The sequence below is a fragment of the Pristis pectinata genome, chromosome 7, assembly GCF_009764475.1.
Source record: "Pristis pectinata isolate sPriPec2 chromosome 7, sPriPec2.1.pri, whole genome shotgun sequence".
NCBI lineage: Eukaryota > Metazoa > Chordata > Chondrichthyes > Rhinopristiformes > Pristidae > Pristis > Pristis pectinata.
In genome coordinates, this window is record NC_067411.1 from 40,891,550 (window position 1) to 40,907,274 (window position 15,725).

At 43.5% G+C, this 15,725-nt stretch overlaps 1 protein-coding gene across 4 annotated transcripts in view; it reads right to left on the minus strand.

Moving 5' to 3' along the window:
* Window positions 1-15,725, minus strand: part of LOC127572465 (coronin-2A-like) — a 136,438-nt gene that overhangs the window by 98,224 nt on the left and 22,489 nt on the right. Inside the window, exon 1 of one of the 4 annotated variants that reach the window (XM_052019774.1) lies at window positions 7,897-7,964. The exons of the other annotated variants lie outside the window; for them this stretch is intronic. The gene's annotated coding sequence lies outside the window, so the exon portion shown is untranslated. Of the gene's footprint in view, window positions 1-7,896; window positions 7,965-15,725 lie in introns of those variants that run through there. 4 annotated transcript variants of the gene reach the window in all.

Below are 15,725 nucleotides of genomic sequence, written 5' to 3' on the forward strand. Positions count from 1 at the left end.
AGGGCCATGAGACATCAGAGTTCAGATGAAGGTTTCTGAGATAAGAAGGGGGCTAAGCAATATAAGGATAAAAATGTTAACATCAAGGCATTCCCAAACTGAGAGCCAGAGTAGGCCAACCAGCAAAGAGGTGATGGGGGAAGGATGATTTAGAGCAAATTACGATATGGGCAGCAGAGTTTTTCATGTGATCAAATTTACAAAGGGCGGTAAACCCTAGTGGCTGGCATGGTCTTGGAACAGTCAAGTTTGGAGGTTAAAATGTATCAGTGAGGGAATCACAAACAAACAAGGCCATGTTGTAAAATACTATGTAGAGCAAAGCTGAATTTATGAGATGAAAACCTTCTGTATGGAATGGCAGACAAAAGATAAAAGTCACACATTAGTCCTGGAGGTAACAGATCAAGAGTATAACTTGATAATGAAAAGGAAATAATTCAAGAAAGTCCATTGATAGAGAAGGCAATGAATTCAAATCTGTGTGGTGGATGGGGTATTGATGCTGCATTGAAAGCATGCAGACATCCTTTGAAAACAGGTGACTGTGCTGGAGGGTGTGATGCCATGAATTATATGGACCTGGACTTCAAGAGGTCAACCACAAGAAGTCCAAGTTTGGAAGAAACACCAGCTTGATCATTCTTCTACATTAATATATTAATGTAAGGTGTTGTCGTTATGGAAACATGTAACATTTTGATGGAGACACAAGAGACTGCAGATGCTGGAATCTGGAGCAACAAACAATCTGCTGGAGGAACTCAATGGGTCGAGCAGCATCTGTTGTTTGGGGGGGGGGGGGGGAGGAATTGTCAACATTTCAGGTTGAAGTCCTGCATCAGGATACAGTTACAGCAGAGTTCAATACATGTAGATTAAATGTTCAAACCAAATATTCAACTTCCTAAGTATGTACTTCCATTTAAAATCTACCCTCCATCTAAATAGAACACTTTGTTTTGTTTATTATTATTGTTTTGTGTACTGAGACACAATGAAAAACTTTAGTTAGCGTACCATTCGGACAGATAATACCATTCCTAAGTACATCGAGGTAGTATGAGGAAAACAGAATTACAATTACAAAGAAAGGCAGTGCAGGTAAACAAATAAAGTGCAATGGCCAGAACGAGGTAGATTTGGAGATCAAGAATTCATCTATAGCATATGAGAGGTTCGTTCAGGAATCTGATAATAGTGGGATAGAAGCTGTCCTTGAGCCTGGTGGTACATGCTTATGAGCTTTTGTATCTTCTGCCCAATGGGAGAGAGGAGAAGAGAGAATGACCGGGGTGTGAGGGGCCCTTGATTATGTTAGCTGCTTTCCCGAGGCAGCGAGAAGTGTAGATGGAGTCAATGGAAGGGAGGCTGGTTTTCATGATGAACTGGGTGACAATTACTAATCAATAATGATGGTGGCCTGCCCCCACATGTAGATATAGCAGCCAATTTCCATCAGTGCTGTTTGCTACCTAGGTTGCAGAGAGACAAAACATTCCATCTAATTTTAGATTCCAATGCAATTGATTTAATGCTTTCCATGCTGGAAGGACTACTCACTGAATGAATTTCATCATCACCAGCAGAGACGAGCATTTAGACTGTGTAGCCTTTAAAAGCCTCAAACTCCTCAGTGGCTCATCTTTGAAACAGGGCCAACAGATCTTATACTTCTGAGGTGGAAGGGACACCATAGAAATACTCTTGCATGAAAATACATAACTTGAAATACTTCAGCAAAATCTGAGATAGTTGATGGAGCCTCACATCAGGTTATATCGTCACTCTTAGCCATATTCTTCTAATCAATCCTTAAATAGAATTCAACAAACCTCATGCTTCACACACATACAACTTCACCAGAAGCCATAAATCTAAGATAATTATTAATAAACATGGGAATTCAAGCAAAACACTTTTTTTGTACAAACAAATGGTGAGAATGTGGAACACTCTCAAACATGATATGGTTCTGTTGTTGGTTTGTACACCCCTTGTTTCTTTTTATAGATCTATTACCCACCCAGTCCCTCAAAGCCTGTCCTACCATTCAACAGGATCGTGACTGATCTGTCCCAGGCCTCAACTCCTCTTCTCTGCCAGTTGCCCATGGATCTCAATTCTCTGATCTTTCAAAAATGTATCTACCTCTTCTTTACATACCTCCAGTGATCTAACCACCACAATCCTCTGGGGTAGAGAACTGCAGAGATTCACCGCTCTCTGTGAGAAGAGATTCCTGTAGACCTCAGTTTTAAGTGACTCTCCCCTTATCTTATAACAATGTTCCCTTATTCGAGACTCCTCCACCAGTGGAAACACCTGAATTTTTACCAGGCGTCTCAAACATTTCCCAGCTTTGAAGAACGATCATTGACCTGAAAAGTTAGACACAAGAGATTCTGCAGATGCTGGAAACTGAAGCAATACACAAAAAGTGCTGGAGGAACTCAGCAGGTCAGGCAGCATCTATGGAGGGAAATAAACAGTCGACATTTCGGGCCGAGACCCTTCATCAAGACTGGAAAGGAAGGCGGCAGAAGCCAGAATAAGAAGGTGGGGGGAGGGGGAGGAGCACACGCAGGCAGAATATAGGTGAGTTCAGGTGAGAGGTGAGTCCCGGTGAGAGGAGGAAGGTAGTGGGTGTGGGAGGGGGAGAATATGTAATAGGCTGAGAAGTGATAGGTAAAGGGCTGAAGAAGGAGGAATCCGGTAGGAGAGGGCAGTGGACCATGGAATAAAGGATGGTGGAGGGGAGGAGAGGAGATGGGCAGGTCATCAAGGCTGGGGAAGGGAGCCATAGAAATAAGGAAAGGCAGAGGAGTTGGGGGGGGGGGGGGAGGAAGAAAGAGAAGGGATGGAATTGATGTTAAGGCCATCAGGTTGGAGACTCCCAAGGCGCAATATGAGGTGTTGTTCCTCTCTTCACAAAGGCAGACTGACTGACTGAACATCTCCAGGCACTTGAGCAGATGAAGCAAAGGGAAGCAAAAGTGAGGACACAAGGAAGGGTCAGAAGTGTATTCAGATGAGACAAGAAGAAAAGCAGTAAGAGGCAGTTAACATGGACACTAACAGCCAGTACACACCAGAGGGGCAAAAACACAAACAAACAGAAGTGGAATAAAATGCTAAACTTACATAATGTTCACTATATAAAGTTGCACCACTGCCAAAGTATGAGACTTTTCTTTGCAATAACAATTAGAACTCAAAAGGGTCATGAACTCTTTTAAAAAATAAGTAGAAATTACAGTATCAGAGTGCACCATCTGTAACTGTCTTTTCCTCAGAGTATATGGCTGGCTGGCATTTGATTCTTCTATTGGTGTCCCAGACAGACTGCCAGAGTACTTTAGAACCAGAATGTGTGTCAGAGGTCACAGCTCATTGAACTTCATAAAAACACACCAGCAAACTCATCAGATTCCCGGGTACTCCCATGTGTATACTACTTGTCATACTGACTTACACTTGGATCTCAAGGCTCGGTGGAAAAAAATTGTATCCAAATTTAAATTTTTAAATTTTTTTTTAAGGTGGTGTATAACTGGCAATTTTAGACTGGCCACAGATCCTGGTATTTAATTCCAGGATCTGGAATACTGCCCCGGTACTTCCCATTTTATTTCACAACAAGAAATCGAGGTATGACCTCCAGAAAGCTATCAGGGATGCCAAGAGGCAATACTAACTCAAAAATAGAGCCCCTGACCAGCCGTCAGCTATGGCAGGGCTTCCATGCCATAACAGGCTACAAGACGAAGTCGGCCTGCGTTTTGAACAGAAGGGAAGTGGACTGTCACCATCCACCCTGACAGCCACCAATGAAGCTGAACCTGTGATCACAGTGGAGGACATAAGATCAGTCTTCCGGAGAGTGAACACAAGGAAAGCACCTGGCCCAGATGGTGTCCATGGCCGTGTGCTCAGATCTTGTGCTGATCAGCTGGCAGAAGTATTTGCGGACATACTTAACCTCTCCCTGCTTCAATCTGAGGTTCCCACCTGTTTTAAGAAGACCACTATCATCCCGGTACCGAAGAAAAGCGAGGTAACATGCCTCAATGACTACCGACCAGTGGCTCTGACATCCACCATCATGAAGTGCTTTGAGAGGTTCGTCACGACACACATCGACTCTAGCCTGCCAGACAACCTGGACCCATTGCAATTCGCCTATCGCCGAAACAGGTCTACAGTGGATGCCATCTCCCTGGCCCTATATTCAGCTCTGGAGCATCTGGACAGTAAAGACACCTACGTTAGACTATTGTTTATTGACTACAGCTCTACCTTCAATACAATAATCCCAAGTAAGCTTGCCACAAAACTCTGAGACCTAGGACTCAACATCTCCCTCTGTAACTGGATCCTTGACTTTCTAACAGACCGCAATCAGTGAGGATAGGCAACAATACCTCCGGCACGATTATTCTCAACACTGGTGCCCCACAAGGCTGCGTCCCCAGCCCTCTACTCTACTCCCTATATACTCATGACTGTGTGGCCAGATTCTGCTCTAACTCCATCCACAAGTTTGCAGATGATACCACCGTTGTAGGCCGTATCTCAAACAGTGATGAGTCGGAGTACAGGAAGGAGATAGAGAGCTTAGTGGAATGGTGTCATGACAACAACCTTTCCCTCAATGTCAACAAAACAAAAGAGCTGGTCATTGACTTCAGGAAAGGGGGCGGTGTACATGCACCTGTCTACATCAATGGTGCTGAGGTCAAGAGGGTTGAGAGCTTCAAGTTCCTGGGAGTGAACATCACCAACAGCCTGTCCTGGTCAAATCATGTAGAAGCCACGGCCAAGAAAGCTCACCAGCGCCTCTACTTCCTCAGGAGGCTAAAGAAATTTAGTTTGTCCCCTTTGACTCTCACAAACTTTTACAGATGCACCATAGAAGGCATCCTATCTGGATGTATCACGGCTTGGTACAGCAACTGCTCTGCCCAGGACCGCAAGAAACTGCATAGAGTTGTGGACACAGCCCAGCGCATTACAGACACCAGCCTCCCCTCCTTGGACTCTGTCTTTACCTCTCGTTGTCTTGGTGAAGCAGCCAGCATAATCAAAGACCCCACCCACCCAGGACATTATCTCTTCTCTCCTCTTACATCGGGTAGAAGATATAGGAGCCTGAAGGCAGGTACCACCAGACTTAAGGACAGCTTCTACCCCACTGTGATAAGACTATTGAATAGTTCCCTTATACAATGAGATGGACTATGACCTCACGATCTACCTTGTTGTGACCTTGCATGTTATTGCACAGCACTTTCTCTGTAGCTGTGACACTTTACTCTGTACTGTTATTGTTTTTACCTGTACTACATCAATGCACTCTGTACTGACTCAATGTAACTGCACTGTGTAATGAATTGACCTGTACGATCGGTTTGTAAGACAAGCTTTTCACTGTACCTCGGTACAAGTGACAATAATAAACCAATAGGGTATCAGTAGGGTGGTCCCTGCTATTACAGCCACAAGCAGTGGAAATGCCACTAATTTAAACAACCTCCCTCTCTCCCCTTCACACTCCAACAGCTCAAATGAAGTGTGGTGTGGGAAAGGGCAACATTTTCTTTGCCAATAGCAGCCAAGAGATAGGTGCCCAGAATATATGCCCTGTTCAGCACATTAGCCAGAGTTTGCTGGACTGTTATCTCCAGGTGAGTCCTCTTAGACTTACTTCTGTGTCCTTTAACTCAAAAAAAAAATTTGCTCATAAGGCTGCCAAGAGTGTGAGCAGCTAAAAATGTAGCGATAGCAACAAAGTCCAGGCTGCTATAACCTCAGTGAATGGTAGTAACAAGAGTTCAGCTCCTCAGCCAATGAGATTTCAAGGTTTGAGAAAGAAAGGAAAAAATAAAATGAATTAAAGTCAAATAAGATGCAGAAAGGGAAATAAAGTGAAGAAAAGAAAGATGAGGTCATAGAAGAGAGAATGCAAAAGAGAAATAAACAGGATATTTTTTTTAAAAAAACCTACACACTTACAAAATCACATCAAGTTTTTCTGAAGGAATCAACATGCTTTTATTTAATGGTCTTCAGACAAGAGTGCTCATTAACAAATTCCCTTCTGCTCAGGCAGTCCCTTATGGTTGAGGATGACTTCTTTCCCCTTCATTTCTGAGGAATGGGAAATGCCGTGTCATTTCCTTTCTAGGATAGATGTTGCACGCCAGGTACCACGTGGTCTGGACAGAGCAAGGTCCCTGACCAAGATGACTGGAGTCCAAATCCTTCTCCACCAGCTTTGCGCACATGAACATGGAGGCACACAGACATGACATAATCCTGCCCATGCCTTTTTCCTCAGCCCCCTGCCCCACCCTTCACAAACCCTTGCCCTTAGCACTCCTACATTAAATATCATAACAATAGAAGTACATATAGCTTTACAGTTACTAGAAATAATACATGGCGAGCTTAATGGATTATTAATTCACAAATATGGGAAACTCTGGAAGGAGGATAAGATGTTCACTGCAAAGCTGGCAGTGGAGTTAAAGAAATCAGTACTTGCACCTCACACTACGTTTCTGTAATTCAGCCTGCAGTTTGTGTTCTTTTAAAATAGCGACCACTCACACATCAGCACTGCTAAGCTCTGGGTTCTTTTAAGACCCCCGCAGCACTTCTGCAACAACAGCAATATTGCAATACAAAGAGTTAATACATACACACCTTAAAATGAACAACTCCAGCTCCGCAGCAATGCCATTGTTATGTCCTTCCATCAAATCAACATACCAATGTGAATCAGGAGATCATAACTCACCTCAGAATCATATTTATTCCCTGCCTGCTACTGCAAGCCTGAACTCCTTGGCAGCCAATGTACCACAGATACATGTAAACTGTACATTTTTACTTCATTCCAGCTATAAACAACGCCACTCTATTCACACCATCAGCACGCCAGCATTTATATAATGTCTTTGGCAATAGTAGGTCAGCCCATAGAACTGTAGAGGAGCATTATCAGCTGCAGCACTCTATGCCCCAGAGTCTGAAGACTGAGTTCAGGACTCTCCTGCATTTTAAAATCCAGGTTGATGCCCCAAGTGCAGTACTGCACTGTCAGGAGGTAATGTCATTCGAGGCCCCATGGTTTCTCTCAGGTGATTGTAAATGGTGCCACTATTACAAATAAATCAACAGAGGAGATGTCCCCCAACAATGTGGTCAATATTGATCACTCATGTAATATAATCAGCTAAAATAATGTGGCCATTATCACATGGGACCTTGCTGTGCACAAATTTGCTGCTGCATTTTATGCACTTCAACAGCACTTTATCGGATGTGTAGGGCTTTGGGAAGGCATTAGAGAAATGAAGATCCTTTATTCTGAAGATGCAAGAGACTGCAGACATTGGGATCTGGAGCAACAAACAAAATGCTGGAGGAAATCAGTGGGTCGGGCAGTGTCTGGGGAGGAAAATGGACAGTTGACATTTCGGGTTGAGACCCTACATCTGGATTGAAAGATAGAGGGGAGACGGCCAGTGTAAAGTTGGTGGAGGGAAGTGGTGGAGCAAGAGTTGGCGAGCGATAGGCGAGTCCAGGTGAGATGGGATGATTGGCAGATGGAGGCTGGGAGGTGATAGGTGGAGGCAACAAAGGGCTGCAGATGGTGGAATCTGATAGGAGGGGAAGGTGGAGCAAGGAATCAAATAAGGGAAATGGGCAGATGGGAACAGTGGGGGGAGGGTATCCAGTGGGAGGAGTGTATGGGTGACAGACAGATGGAGTGGGTGGAGGAGGGGGAAGAATGGGAAGGAAAAGGGGGTGATTGGAGCTGGGGTGAGTGTTGGAAGAATGGGGTAGATCAGGAGGAGAGAGTAAAGGGACCGAGGGCGAACAGTTCACCTTAAATTGGAGAATTCAATGTTCACGCCGTCGTGTTGTGGACTATCCAGGCAGAATGTAAAGTGCTGTTCCTCTGGTACCTCCTTTATTCCGAGTCATATGAGGTGGCATCAGGGCTGATGACCAAGAGTTTGTTTAAACCCGTAGGTTTTAAGCAGCATCTTAAAGGAGAAGAGATGGGAAGAGAGGCAGAGAGATTTAGGGAGAGAATTCCAGAGCGTGGGGCCCAGAGAGCTGAAGGCACGGCTGTCAGTGGAGATGCGATGGATTGCGAGAACTTGGAAGACCACTGGGGAAGAGGCATGCTATTTGAACACAAGGACAAGAATCTTAAAATGGAGGCATTGCCGGACTGCCAGCCGATATAACTGTGGGATCTACTGGACAATTGTGAATGCGACTTAATGAGAGTTAATACTGGCAGCAGCATTTTAGTATGTGCCAATTATCATGGAGTGTGATAGGTGAGAGATCAGCTAGAAGTAGCCAGGCCTTGAGGTAAGAGGGACATGAATGGGATACATACAGCGCAGCAGTGTACTACTGCAAATGTCTGAGAACAGATACAACGAAGGCTTTGCATATATATACTACAAACATATCCACAGCAAACAGTGGCAGAAACCAGAGTGCTGGCGTTATGCACCCAATACAAACTGACAGGCACGAGAGAAGGAACATTGTTCTTGTCTATGTCGATAAGGCCACTACAAGAAGACGGGAAAACCCAGCACTGCCTCCATCAAATTTCACAGCATTTCCAGTAAAGCAGAGGTCACTGCACTTGACCAGATGCTTGTGGGATCAATCCATATGCTCTGGGACTACACTTAGCTACATCACAGATCATTTATTACTAAACAGTTTCCATCACCAATTCCCTAGAAACACTCCTGCCAATCATTTAGATAAACAGTCTGATCACAAAGGACAATGCATTGTTGACTAAGTTCAATGGGGCCAGAACACAGAACTATACTAGAGAATAGGAGCAGGAGAAGGCCATAGCCTCCTCAAGGCCTGCCCAACTCTTCAATATGATCATAGTGATCTATGCTGGCCTCAAATTCTCTTCTGTGCCTCTTGCATGTAGTCCTCAATTGCCCGACCCTTCCAAAATTTTGTCTGACCAAACACAAGCCTTTGTGGTAGAAAATTTCCAGGGATCATCATCGTCTATGAGAAGAAACTCCCAGCACCTCATTTTAAATGACCGCCTGTTATCTTATTTCCGATCTTTTCAAAACATTATCTATTCCTCTTTAAATACCTCCAGTGAACTAGCCTCGACAACCCTCTAGAGAATCCCAGACATTCACCACCCACTGCAAGAGGAGAAGCAGCTAATCAAAAATTGTGTGAGATCCTCCACCTAATGGGCTCAGAACTACAAAGAGATAAAGACCTGTAGTGTGGTAGCACTGTAGTTTAGTTACTGGCCTAACATCCAAAGGTCAAAATTATTGACCTGGACACAAGAGTTTGAATTGCACTGCAGCAGCTACCGAATTTAAATAATTTTTGTTAAAAAATCTGGAACAAAAAGCTAGAATCAGTAATAGGAATAGTGAAGTGCCTGCGTTGTTGCCACAACCCACAGAGCACACTCAAGTATAAATTTAAACCTTTCCTGACCAAATCCAAACCCAAGTCCAAGATGACCTCAACAAATCAAAACAGAACCCCAGGCTGACCTCAGCCAATCCAAATAGAACCCAGGCCAACCTCAGCCAATCCAAACAGATCCCCGGGCCAACCCTGGCCAATCCAAGCAAAACCCAAGCTAACCACAGCCAATCCAAACTCAACACAAGTCCACACTGGCCACGGCCAATCCAAACCCAAGCCGGTTGTGGCCAATCCAAACAAAAGCCAAGCTGACCGTGGCCAATCTGAACAAAAGTCAAGCTGACTGTGGCCAATCCAAACTCAACACGAGTCCAAGCTGACCGTGGCCAATCCAATCTAACATATGCCAACTGTACCCAGTCTAAACCAAACCGAAGCTGATCATGGCCAGTCCAAACCAAATCTGAACTAATCATGGTCAGTCCAAGCCTGACCCAAGTTCAAGATGACCAAGGCGAATCCAAGATCGTACTGAGCTGACCTCAGCCAGTCCAAACCTGACCCAGGTCGAAGGTCTTGGAATTCTGTTTTGATACTCTACCCAATCCTGACATATATGATCATGTTACCTTGGGTCAGGTTTGAGTAGCAGGGTTCAGGGTGGAAGGGCTGTACTTTGGTTTGGGGCCCCACCAGTTTGGCAGCTCTGCCATGGGCATTACTGCAGGAACTGCCCTCAGGAACCTTTCCCCAAGGTGCTCCACTTTCTTGACTGCCTGGCTCCGGCCACATTCCAGCCCCACTTTCACTGTGTTTCCAAACTGACCCAGTCTGGACATAACACAACTCCAGGCCCATCCTTGTGGTTGAACCCAAACTGGTCTCTAAAATGGTTGAACTAACCTCTTGTGTGGGGGTGGGGGGGGCACCACTTCTTTTGCGATGATTCTTAAATCCCTCCCCTCTGCTTACTGATCTCTTTATCAGTGGGAAGTACTTTTTTCCTCATTTGTTCTATCAAAACCTTTCATAATTTTGAACAGCTCTGTTTATTCCTAAAAGGTAAGAAATTTGTTAACAAAAGTCAAAGGTCAAATCTAGGATAATCTTCAGAAGGAACCCAAACGGAGATGCTGTTGCTGCTGAACTCTACGGTGTGCTTCAAACTTGATGGTTTACTGGTCCCCTTCCCCGACACCTTTACCATTCCTTCCCTCCAATGTGCCACTCAATTAAAAAGACAATCAGCTGAGGCAAATGCATACACCTCATTTAGTGTCACCACCCCTGGATTAAGAATGGCAGCAATACCTGTCCCTGAACACTACTGGCTCCTATTATAACTGCAACATGAATTAGTATAACACCATCAACCTGGTAAAATGTCTACCAGTGCTTCATTGGAGTTTTTAAACAAAAAACGATCATAGAAGATATGAAGGCAGTTGACCTAAGGTTTCGGCATAGAGTCAAGCATTAAGCAGCAACTTTAAAGAGTAAGGGGAAAGGAAGAGAGGTTTTAGTGTGGCCACTCCGGAGCTTGTAGCTTTAGCGGCTGCTGGTATGATCACCAATGGTGAAGCATTGGCAACTGGGAATGTGAGAGAGGCCAGAATCGGAGAAGCACAGAGACACAGGTCAGGATGTTATTAGAGACATGTGGAGGAGCCAGGGCACGGAGGGATTTGAAAATGAGTATGATTCTTTAAAGATCAAGATGTTGCTTAACCAGGAGTCATTGAGCACCAGTCAGTCAGGTTGTTTTTATTGGATTACAATGTCTGGGCATCTGATGAGGGCAGTAAATGTTCCCACAACCAAATAATCTGTTGATACCACCAAAGATTCATGTGGACTGCAGGTAATTGGGTCAAGACTGCAGACCAATGGAACCGCAGCCTTGTAATGAAGTCATAGATCATACAAGTCAGTCCCTTCAGGAATGTAGTCCATTCGGCCCAGACAATCAACAAATCCTATTATTCCTTTCTCACTGGTGTGCTTATCCAACTTCCCCCTTTAGTTCATCTGTACTGGTCAATTTAACTACTTCATGTGGTAGCAAGTTCCACACATCCAGGAAGTTACAGAAAATACAGTCAAGATATAATTAAGCAAAGCTGTTTTATATCCTTCTGTCAATTAGGAACAATAGATGCCAAATGGTCAACAATAGCCCATCAAACAAGAGTATCTTCTGATGAAATCTGCTTTGGAAAAATTACAGATGTGGAGATTGAAGTCAGTGTTACTTTGAAAGTTGCACTTAACTATTACCAATGTGTTGTACAACTGAGAGGAATCTGATGTTTAAAACTCCCCCATCTACAAACAGACTTGGCTATGCCTCTTGCACTTTGCCAAATTCTCAGTGCAGGTGTCCAAAGTCAATGGATGAGCCTTAGAAGGAAGAATTATTTTGCATTTTAATAAGGTTTCACTGCAAAATTGCAACACTTAAAAATAAAATTCTGAACAAATCTCAGTTAAAAGATCTTTATACTGCCTTCACTCACTCCCTCCCACTACCATTCCCCCTTATAACCTAAAGCCACTTAAACAATATCTGTAAATCTGAAGTTGGAGAGAATCAAAAACTGATGTGCAACACATACTCTTCTCACACACACGCACTCTTCACAATACAGGCTGAATGCAGAGATGAAGCACAAATGCCATTTACTCTGGAGATTGGCAAACCTGTCAGGAAAGTGAACAAGAAGAACCCATCTCCATCCCCACATGAAGAATTTACACCAGGGGCTGGAAGGCTATATACATTTATAATAGGAGTGCACAGGAGAGTTGGAATGCCAAAAATAATCATACAGGGTATAAGAGTAATGAGTTAACAATCCACTGAAAGCACAGACTAATTGCTTCACATTTTCCCTGAATGTGTGTGGCAGATTAACTGAACATTTTAGTAAAACAAATCCAAGGATTATTAGACAGTCTCATGCAGATTGTAGGATGAAGTATCTCACCATACAGGTAAAAGTGTCTCTCTTGAATGCAGTTTCTCCCTTACACAATATAGAATGTGGCAGACGTTAATAGAATTCATGATGAGCAGCTTCATCTGCACTGCACCAGACACAGACACACATGCACACAGTACTGAGGCAGAAAGGGTTCACATGCAAACAGCAGTGGAATCAGGGTCTCAATTAGCTTCAGGTTAATTGCTTGAAGTGTCATGGCACAAATGGATGGGAAACACCCCGTGGATTACTCATAAATGGTGCCGCAAATCAGCAGAGGCTGATCCCAGGGGCAACGCTGCCTCATAGCTTCATTGTGGAATTTGCACCACCCCCTCAAGCTGCTGGGAAAGGGCAGGCCCATGAGTGATTTTCAGCACATTCCCTGAATACAACTGGCCAAAAAAACCAGAATGCTTCAATGAATAACCAGATGCTGTATTATACATGAACTTTTAACCAGTGTATAACTGAAAGAAAGTCACAATTCTCTCAGAGTTATTATCAGTCACACAAATAACTTTATAGAGTCATAGAGCCATATAGCACAGAAACAGGCCCTTTGGCTCACCAAGTCTATGCTGACCACCCAGCATCCATTTTATTCTCCCCACATTCCCACAGCTCTCCCAAAATTCTACCACTCACCTAATCACCAGTCCCAATGCAGGATTTCGACCTGAAACGTCAACAATTCTTCTCCTCCTTCCCCACCCCCCAGCACCATTTTTACCTGTATGGTGAGATACTTCATCCTACAATCTGCATGAGACTGTCTAATTAACCTTAAATAAAATGTTCAACCCGCTGAGTTCCTCCAGCACATTGTGTGTAGTTAAGCACTATGGGCATTTACAGTGGCCAATTAACCTACCAAACTGCACGTCTTTTCAATGCGGGGAAAAAACTGGAGTACATTGAGGAAACCCACGTGGTCACAGGTAGAATGTGCAAATTCCACACAGACAAACCCAGGGTCAGGATTGAACTTGAATCACTGGCGAGAGAGAAGCTCTACTTGCTGCACCAAAGTGCCGCCACACTTATGGTGCACTTAAAGTGAATGAAATGGTTGCTGAGAGAAGTTAGTGAGAAAATTGCTGAGATCCTAACCAAAAATTTCTATACAGAGGCAGTGTGTAAGCACAGCAAAATTACAAATGTTAAATTAGTTGGTCTATAGCCACTGAGAAACCTAGTTTAAGCTCAATGGTAGGAAAAGGTCCAGAAACAATAATCAGAGACAGAATTTGCAGTCACTTGGAGTCACTGATAAATAGTACGAAACAGGCCCTTCGGCCCAACTTCTCTGTGCTGACCAAGTGGCCTAACTGAGCTAATCCCATTTGCTTGCATTTGGCCATATCCCTCTAAACCTTTCCTATTCATGTAGTGCCCAAATTCCTCTTAAATGTCATAACATTTCACTTGGACGAGAGTGGATTGATTAGAAAAAGGCAATGTGTATTGTTAAATGCAGATTGTAACTCCACAGAGATTTTGATGAAGTAACAGCGATGGTCATGCAGCTGATGTAGAGTAAATGGACTTTGAGAGAGTGGTTGAAAAGTTGTTACAGAATAGGCTTGTCACTATGATTGAAATCCATTAAATAAAGAGGCTGCAAAAGTATGGATGGAAAATTGGCCCAGTTACAGGAATCAGAGAGTAGCAGTGGGAGGTCCTTCATCAGACCAGAGGGAAGTGTACAGCGGAGATCCCCAGGGTTGGAACTAGAACCATTGGTTCTCATTATATACTTTAATGACTTGGATTTCAATGATTGGGCAGCAATTTCCAAATCTGCAGATGACACATTTGGAGGTGTAGCAAACTGCAAGGAGGATATCATAGATTTCAAGGAGATATGGATGGGGTGGCAGAATGGGTAGATGAAATTTAATGATGAGAAATGTGGTGTTAGTAGGGAGACTGAAAGAGGCAATGTAAACCAGAAAGCACAGCTGTAATGGGGATACAAGAACAGAGAGATCCGAGAGTATAGATGCATTGTGGTAGGGCAGGTTGAGAAGGGGATCCTTGGCTTTATAAACGGAGGCATGGATTACAAGAGCAAGGAAGTCATGCTGACCCTTTATAAAGCTCCACTCAGTTGTGGATGTACCATTGTGTCCAAATCTGGGTGCCACACTTTAGGAAAGAGGTAAAGGCTTTCAAAAGGGTGCAGAGGAGATTTACCAAAAATAATTCCAGGGATAAGGGACTTTAGTTCTGTGAAGAGACTGCAAAAGGGAGCATTGTTATCCTTGGAACAGATGATTTCCAAGGGAATCCGATAGAAGCATTTAAAATCATAAAGGACATAGAGTAGGAACTGTTCCCATTAGCAGAGAGGTCAAGGTGAATGAATGAACTAAAATGGACATAGGAAAAATTCTTCTACACAGATTGTGATGAAGGTCTGGAATGCATTGCTGGGGGAGTAACGCAGACAGATTCAATTGTAGTGTTCAAAAGGTAGCTGGATAAGTATCTAAAAGCGAAAAAATTGCAGGGCCACGGGTAGAGGGCAAGGGAGTGGGAGTAGCTGGATTGCTCTAAAATAGAGCTGGTATAAGCCAAATGGTTTCCTTCCATACTATAACAGTTCTGTGAAATATTCAATGCAACATTGGAAAAGTTAAATCTTTATTATTAATTCAGCATTTGGCTATCCACTGTAACGTCTGTAAGATTAAAATTATGCAGAACATTTTTTTCATGTAACCAAAAAAATAGAAGTCTTACACAGAGGGAAAATAAAAACTGCAGATGTTGGACATGCAAAATAAAAACAGAAAATACAATGGGCTCCAATCCAACCTTGAGGAACAGCACCTCATCTTCCATCTAGGCACATTGCAGCCTTCTGGACTAAGCACTGAATCCTACAACTTCAGGCAACTGTCACTGTCACTGTCACTCTGGTTTTACATTACTGGAGACATCCCCTCCTCCCCCACCCTCCCTGCAGTTTATCAAGCTGAAATGGGTGATTAAGGATGAATCCAGTCTTGCAATTGGCAGATCTTGCAAGTGACACAATTTTTGGTTTGAAGCTTTAAATTTTCAAACAGATTTCTCTCAATCCCCTGCTGTAATTTGCATCATTTGTGGAAATAGGACAGAACATTGACAATGGGGAAAAGAAAACCTTACCATAGATGGCTTGGAGGGAGAAGGTAATAAAAATAGAGACTATTTGTAATCCTTGAAGGTCCCAAAAGGCTTTACAGAAAATGAGGTTCCCCTTGAATTGAAGATTATTATTGCAAT